The following is a 9,094-nucleotide window of genomic DNA, read 5'->3' on the forward strand; positions in this document are numbered from 1 at the left end:
ATGGCTCTAAGCACTATGGCACTTAACATCTGAGGTCATCAGTCCCCTAGAACTGAGAACTACTTACACCTAACTAACCTAAGGACATCACACAAATCCATGCCCGAGGCATGATTCGAACCTGCGATCGTAGCAGCAGCGCGGTTCCGGACTGAAGCGCCGAGAACCGCTCGGCCACAGCGGCCGGCGATGACATCCAAAGGAGTCCAGTTATGAACAGTAATGGCTATCAAGACCGTTGTCGGGCCATAAGGCGTGCGACACTCAGAATAGGTATTCCACGGCTGCCTGGGGCGTTTCCAGACACGTCTTCAGCTTGGAATCTGACTGGAATAGGTCTTCACTGATGAGTCCCGCTTCGAATTTAGCTGGGGTGCGGTTTCGTTTCGTAACCCATCCAGCACAGCGGTACTTCAACGATATTCTACAGCGTTTTTTTTTTTGTTGCCCTTCATGACAAGCCATCCTGGACTTACATTTCAACAAGATAATGCCCACTCACTCACGATGAGATTTTCCACTGCTTGCCACAGGGGCAAGGTAGAACCATTGGCCAGCAATTTCGCCGTACTTGCCCCAGTTGAGAACGTTGGAATATTATGGACAGGTACCTCCAACCGTATCGGAATTTTGACCATTCCGCCCATCTGGGCAGAATTTGGCAAAATATCTCACAGGAGGACATCCAACAAGTCTGTCAATCAATGCCAAGTCGAATAACTGCTTGCATAAGGGCCAGAGGTGGACCAAAGCATTACCGACTTCCTCAGTTTATCAAACTGTTTCTGCTGAATAGATCATCCACTTTTTCTGAAATTGTAATCATTTGTTTTTCTGTTAATTTACATATCCACCGATTTCCATCCCATTCGTTTAACTCCTTCGTGATGCGTCGTTCGTTCTTACCTGAGAGTGGTCCGCCCCGATAGCTGAGTGGTGAACGTGACGGATTGCCGTCCAACGGGCCCAGGTTCGATTCCCGGCTGGATCGGGGATTTTCTCCGCTCAGGGACTGGGTGTTGTGCTGTTTCCATCATAATTTCATCCCCATCTGGCGCGCAGGTCGCCCAATGCGGCGTCGAATGTAATAAGACCTGCACCAAGGCGGCCGGACCTGCCTCACAAGGGGCCTCCCCGCCAATAACGCCAAACGTTCATTTCCATTTTACCTGAGAGCGTACGTAATTTATCTTAATTACTGATCTACAAGGTATTTGACTATTGTAGGTACAAAAGAACGGGGCGAGGAGAGGACCATGACAGACAAATAACACGAATAAACATAAGTCCGGAAACCTGTGGTTTCCCCGATACGAAGTAAGCACAAGTACAGTAAAGCCAATGCTTCGTCAATGTTTATGTCTAATAGCATGTACATTTCGAAACACCGCATGTGAGGCGGTCATTGAAAGCCATAAACTGTCCTCGTTTGACATTCTCATTATTCCAGATACCTAAGTACTCATAAATACCATTTCAGTAAATGCATCGGTCGTCGTTTTCCATTACCATGGCCTCCTAGGCGCCAGACTGTAACTCACTGGATTTTTTGTGTTGGGATATGTAAACGTTTTGATATATTCTCACCATACTGATCATGCCGATGAACTGCAGGATGGGTGTCAGTGCATTCGAAACACGCCTTAGATTTTGGAACGTTATAGTTTCGGTCGAAGAGACGTGCTGAACCTGCTTTCACAGGATCGGTGGACTTGTGGAATACTTGTTTTAATGTGCTTTTCCTCTAGTGCATATCTCACATGCTGAGTCAAAGAGAGCATACATGTGACACTGTGCGGTCTTCCAGACGCAGTTTTTATGTGAATCCACTAAACATCATGATTACTTGCAGCAACTTAATAACGAAGTAACTGCCAATTATGCACCTGCATAACTGTTCGATAGGCGACACGTCAGCCAACTGGGTGGCCACGAAGCTGTTGGAGCCCTATCGTTTTAAGAAAGTAAGCGCATTATGTACCGCATACGATCAGGTTTTATCTTGGGGACAATACTGGTATGCCTTGTGCAATTGCCAGATGAAGCATTCTCCCGCCTGCATACGCGAGATACCTAACGCATGTCGGCGTAGTGGCGCTGGCCTTGGAAGTAGTCGGTTCGAATTGTAGCGGGGGATGAGATATTTACCAGAGCCAGTATTTCGCCGGCAAGGGAAGGAGTGTCGGTGACGTACTAGAATTTTCGCCAGTGATTAGCATTATTTATTTCTTTATACATCCATTCAGGGATCATTTCACAATGATACAGCATTTGCCGTAATACAATAAAAACAGATAGTTCAAAATACACATACACGTAGATTATAAAAATATTATTTACAAGAATAGGACAGTCGGCCTTTCTGAACGTAACGCCCGGCATTTGGCTGAAATAATTTGGGAAATAACTACAGAAAAGAATGGGCAGCAAATAAACAATTTTTTCAGCCTTCAGTTGCAAGGTAATTTTACTCGTTTACCTAGGTTTCGATTCCAGTAATGGAATCTTCTTCAGAACCTATAAATTAAACCACATACGGACATATATTACTCACTAAAATGCATTATCTGTCTAATGATTGAATATTAAAGAAATTGTGATACTTACAAAAAATTAAATTATTATATGAGCCAAAACCTAGGTAAACGAGTAGAATTACCTTGCAAGTGAAGGCTGAAAAAAAATTGTTTATTTGCTGTACATTTCACAGTTGCTAACACGCTGCAATATGCTAAAGATTTATACAGAAAAGAATGTCCGAACACAGCAAAAAATCCATCCTATCGTACGTGGGTTGAGCCTGCGGTGCCTCGTTCGTTTGATCGCTAAGGGACAAAATTACTTTGATTGTAAATAGTTCGCAAGAGATAATAAAATGTGAAACGTAGTTTATTACTGCACACATTACGAACATCCATTGGTGACATATGGGCCCCGAACATGTTGCTATTACCCTCGCAATCTCTGCAGCCTGTTAATGACTCTGACTCCAAGCCAGTAAACGTGGAGCTATACCCCTTTCACCTCTTCATGTCCTCCCTTTAGTCTGTCTGAAAACCTGTGTCAGCATCCACCTACAGTGAATGAGGCGTGGAACTTAGAACGACGTTACTATCATGCTCTATAGATCTGGCACACGATTTTCTTGTAAAACCATTACATTGTATTGTAACATAGCAAGATACTCTAATAGTCCTCTTTCACTATCAAGCGCTTCTCTAAGTAATCTTTAATTGTACAATGTGCTATACTTATGAAGTATATTTGCAAACAAATGTATTTTAGTAGTAGTTTCATTTTGCTGAGCAGTTTATTGTACAATTTTATTCCTTGATAGAATGCGCAGTTTTGAGGTTTTTGCTCGTTTTTCCTTGGCAGATGGTTGTCGTCCGATGATTATGTGGAGAACAGATAGTGAAATGCAAACGGTCTTGCCACAGTTGGAACACCGGTTCCCGTCAGATCACCGAAGTTAAGAGCTGTCAAGCTTGAGTAGCACTTGGATGGGCGACCGTCCGTGTCTACCCAGCGCTGTTGGCAAGCGGGTTGCACTCAGCCATGGTGAGGCCAATTCCGGAGTTACTTGACTGGGAAGTAGCGGCTCCTGTCACGGAAACTGATAACGACCGCGAGATCGGTGTTCTGACCACTGCCTCATATCCAGTGACGCCTATCGCCTGAAGATGATGCGGCGGCAGTAGTTACCGTTCGGTTTTCTGTGGCCTGTTTGGACGCAGTTTGAGTTTAATAGTGAACAACTTAGTAATGTTTTTTCTGATATGCACATCAGATTGGTTGGTGTACTCACTTGCTGCAGTAGACATATCCAGTTTTTCAAAAGATTTTTTACGATAAGCCCGACTACCACTTCTAGTTGCTACTCTTACCCCTCCCACCTCCCCTTTTCGGCTATTTGAAAATTGTGTCCATATTTTAGGCCTTTGGTCACCAGAAAAGAATGAAATACGCTGTGGCCGAGCGGTTCTAGGCGCTTCAGTCCGGAACCGCACTACTGCTACGGTCGCAGGTCCTAATCCTGCCACGTGCATGGATGTGTATGATGTCCTTAGGTTGGTTAGGTTTAAGTAGTTCTAAATGCTAGCGGACTGATGACCTCAGATGTTAAGTCCCATAGTGCTTAGAGCCATTTGAAAAGAATGGAATAACTAACTACTAAGCATATATAGGAATAGTGTGTCACATGAAACTTTCGCTATTGCAAACTAATGATAGAACCACAAGAGAATAACACACTGATGCAATTGTTTCTGCCAGTATATTTTTGTATTCTATGTTAACTAACAATATTCATCCTAAGAACATACGAGCGATACTACAACAAGACTGCATTAAATTTCTTAATAATACAGAAGGCAATGCTTTTCCTCTTTGATCTCAACACGGCGTTAGAGATGTATGGCACAATATTCAAGATTTTTACAACATTCGTCCTCTCAGTATTCATTCACTTCCACGCTCGCTCAAATTTTTTCTCTCAATCAACTAACTGTTGATGGTTACTACGAAACTCGAAATCTTACTAGAGAAGACGCTGTATTAGCAGCTGAATTTGTACGTGGTTTTAGACAGTCATCCTACATGTCGTTGCCTGTGCATCCTACGTGTGGAATATACTTTCGCCTGAGTATGGAATTAATTTCAGAAGCACTATTAGTTCCGTCTATCTTTAATAGAAATTAAGACGCCTTTCTTCGTGAGATGGGTTGGGTGGTGGTGGTGGGTTCACCAGCCTCCTGAGGGGCTCTCCAAAATTTTTTCTCCTCTGCGGCCCTATTCGTCTCAGAGCAGCACTTGCACCCAATGTCCCCAATCATTTGTTAGATGTATGCCAATTTCTGCCGTCCTGTACAGGTTTGCCCTTTGCGGCTATGGCTCGCTCCGTTACTGTGTAAGTAATTCACTGATGCCAAGTTGCAAGAGGTCAAAATTCTTGTGAAATTGCTAGTATTCATGCAAAGTAATGAACACACGTTTTATACCTTGAAATTTACCTCCAGAAACTGAAGTTGACAGCTGTATGATTGTATATGACCCTTATTACAAACTACATGTGGAGGCGAGTTCACGCAGAGCGCGACAAGAGTGGGTGGATGGGGGGGGGGGGGGGGGAAGTAATCAGATAAAATTCAACCGAGCATTGAATATCTTCATGAAATTACGAGTGATGTTTAATAGGTAATGCAACACTTTTTTTTCTGAAATCAGTTTGATTTTATCCATGATTCCAATACACCACATTATTACCCACTCTTTCGGCTACAAAACTCTATTTTTCAGCATAATCGACGGCCTTATACATCCTTACTGTGAGGGCTTGTATGTCTGCCTGCTACCACTCTCCTGGTCGACGTTGGAGCCAGCGCGTATGAATATGTGCGATGTTCTGGATTTTCGTCAGAAGAAGGTAAAGTGACAGCACTCTTGGAACATACCTCCGCTGCAGGCGCCATTTTGAAGGCTACATATAGTGCCGTCACTTATCGGAAATTCATGAAATTATAGAGGATGAAGCGGGAATATTCTAAGATGTCACAAAACAATATCTTCATTTTTCAACCGAAAAAATTGCATTATTTATTGAACGCCTCTCGTACTAATCGCTTATGACGCAACCTACAGCTGTTAGAATAGTACCAATCATGCATGGACGAAGTTCTGCCAAATTCTTACCTACTTTGCCTAGTAATCTATACCATTTTCCCTATGTGGCGAATGCTGCTATGACGTAGTCGCAGCACTCACAGTTCGCGCAGTAACAGTATCAGCGCCCACTTACCTTATTTGATAAGTTATTCATCACATAAATGCTTGATGAGATAACACATTTATAAAGTAACCCTCAATAGATGTTCAAGTGTATGCGAGAAGCACACCATCCTTTGAAAGTATTTGAAAAAAATTCAGTGCTGATGTCATTATAATGCACTGAAATTGGTAATTCCAAAATCCATGAGTCTTACATGCAACAGATAAGTCATACGATTTTCCAGTAGACAAACTCTACAGTTTGAATACATTGTGGGAGCAACAGTGATCAATGCTATTACTAATATTTACTATCAGAAACAGTCTTGATCAAAAATTATTTATTCTGGTTTCTGGTATCATGCATTAAACCTTGAAATGAAAAATTTACATCTACAAATTAGCAATCAGTTGTCACCATTCATATTTTCACAGTTACTTAACTTTACAGATGACAGAATTAATGAAGTATGAGAAATTATTCTTAATAAGCATTATAAGAAAATTGCAGCCCTTGTTAGTCATCAAATTGTGTTTTCACAAGATGTACATAACTTTTATCCAAGAGTAATCAACCTAACCAAGATTACTTTCATTCCTGCTGAGACAACACTTTTAAACAAAGGCCTAAAATATAATTTAGCTCCAGAATTGAACAATGCAAATATTAAACGTGTAACTGCTGACATAAAGATCGCTGCAAAACATGCTCAATTTAGTAAGTCTGAAATATGTGATACTGCCCATAAAACTAAAAATGTCATTACTAATGGAAAAGATAAAAATAAACATAACAGTGAACTAAAAGTTGCACAACAAATCAACCAATAAAGCTATTGCAATCAAGGCAAATAAAGAGAATACACTTGTAATTGTTAATGAAGATGATTATGTTTCTAAGACATTACAGTTTTTTATCACCAATGGAATAACTGAGGTTAACAAAGACCAAAAATTAAAAAGCTGATTGACAATAATTACTCTTTATTTTCACTTAAAAATAAAGTAACACTTAAGGTTATGAATGCCACTTTACCTAAGTTGAGATCACAAATCAAATTACACAAAATAAATTTACCAATTCGTCCAATTGTTAACAGTATCAACAGGCCATCTTATAACCTGAACAACAAGCTTAATCAAATCTTAAAATCCTTTTCCATTTATGAAGAAAATTATAACATTAAAAACAGTTTTCAGTTAACTAAACTTATTTATGATGTGGAAATTACAAAAAACGCAAATTTCGCATCGTTGGACATCACCAATCTTTACACAAATACACTCATTCAAGAGACTATATCTATTATGAAAGATAATCATGAGCCCTGAGGAGATAGTAGAGTTCATTGAACTGTTAAAATCACTCTTGATTTTAATTATTTTTCTTTTAATAATAAAATATACATTCAGGAAAATGGACTTGCAATGGGGAATTGCCTAGCTAGCACTATAGCAGATATCTGCATCAATTATGTTGAAATTCAATTTTTCAAAAATAATCCAGGAATAACCTATAAAATTTTATACTACAAAAGATATGTTGACGACACATTGCTATTACATAACGGTTCTAAGGAAGAAATTGATGTTTTTACTAACAACTTAAATGAGTTACATCGAAAACTTTTATTTACAGTAGAATATGAAAGTAACAGTAGTATTAATTTCCTGGACCTCACAATCGCAAACAGGAAAGCAAAACATAATATTTCTATCTATAGAAAATCCACATCAACTGAAGTAATAATAAATGCTACATCATGCCATCATTAAAATACAAAAGAGCATTTTTAAAACAATGTTACATAGGATATCGAAATTACCACTTCAACCTGGTGCAAGTCAGCAGGAAACTGATACCTTAAAACAGATAGCAGTTGCTAACGATTATAATGCCCATCAGGTTGGCCTGTTATATCAAAAATTACAATGAATTAATGACGCTGTTATAAATTCCACGAAGAGATTTACTAAAACGACATACATGGGACCTATTTCAGATAAAATAAATAAATTATTTAAGGATAGAATATCACTCGTCTGTCCCTCATTTTTTTAAAAATTATCAAAAATATTATGAAATATTTTATTTTTACTTAGTAATTTTTATTATTTTGCCAAATATTATTTTATGACTGACTGTCTGTTTTTAGAATGTTTACTTATAACGATTTAAGACTGTGTAATGCTAATTCACACCCTTTTACTTCTGACACTATGGTTCGTAGTATTATAATTTAAAAATCCTTCCATTTTCACTATTTTTATTTGTTTTTAAAACTGGCATGCAACATAAGACATAGCAATGGCTTTACAAATTGTCACATGCAAAAATTAGCAATCTACATAGGAACTTCACAGACAATATTTCATAAATATGCACAAGTACTGTGCCCTCTCGATTACTTTCTTTCTTAGTATTCATTTTGAATTAATTATTATGTATCAAGTAACCTATATAAATGGAATTCTCTTATTACACCATGAAATCGTATCTGTGCAGCATGTACTACAACACGTCAGTTAACGATTGTTGCTGCCTCGTCATTAGAAAGCGCCCTGATATAGAGTCTATCGTTTCAATAAAAACATGTTGCTGCTCAATAGGACGTCATCTGACGTGACAGTGTTTGCCATTCGACTTCCACAACACCTTCGTTGGAAAGAAGCCTGCTGCCACATCTTAGAAAATGGTGTGTATCCTCACCATGACAACCACTAGTGTACCTATCGACTCTACAACAACTTCAGTAGAAAGAAGCCTGATGACACATCTTTGGAATGGCTTCTAATGTCACCATGGCAACCAGTGGTTCCAAATGATTCACTAACAGGCCTAGAGAGGGCAACCCATGTAATGTCTAAACAATGTTGATTTATCCTACATGTTTAAATATTTTTAACGCTTCTTAACTGACAATAGCTGTTGAATAAGCTAAGTTTTATGTGTGGTTTTTTTTCTCGTCAATGTTCTTTTAAGTAAGGAATTTTACGTTTTGTAGGACCTATAACCCACTGGTTAGCGATTACATAATTCTGTAAGAAGTGGGCTGAGCCTGCAGTATATATAGTAAGACGTGCACTGGTTTCTCCAGTAGTCATTTATCACCAGAAGGAAGTTCTTGCTCATTGGTAGTTCATCGTTTTATAACTTTGTAATTTTATATATTTCCTTTGATGTACGTAGCCCTGTGATCAAACTTTATATTTGACTTGTAGGTCTGAAGAGGACCACAGTTGTGGTCGAAACCGGTCACCGGAATAAATAATTTGTGATCAAGACTGTTTTTGATAGTAAAATAAAAATAAACTCTACAGTGTTGCT

At 39.0% G+C, this 9,094-nt stretch overlaps 1 pseudogene; it reads left to right on the forward strand.

Moving 5' to 3' along the window:
- Window positions 1-3,421: 3,421 nt before the first annotated feature.
- Window positions 3,422-3,540, forward strand: LOC124797106 (annotated as a pseudogene).
- The last annotated feature ends 5,554 nt before the right edge of the window (window positions 3,541-9,094 follow it).

The sequence above is a fragment of the Schistocerca piceifrons genome, chromosome 4, assembly GCF_021461385.2.
Source record: "Schistocerca piceifrons isolate TAMUIC-IGC-003096 chromosome 4, iqSchPice1.1, whole genome shotgun sequence".
NCBI lineage: Eukaryota > Metazoa > Arthropoda > Insecta > Orthoptera > Acrididae > Schistocerca > Schistocerca piceifrons.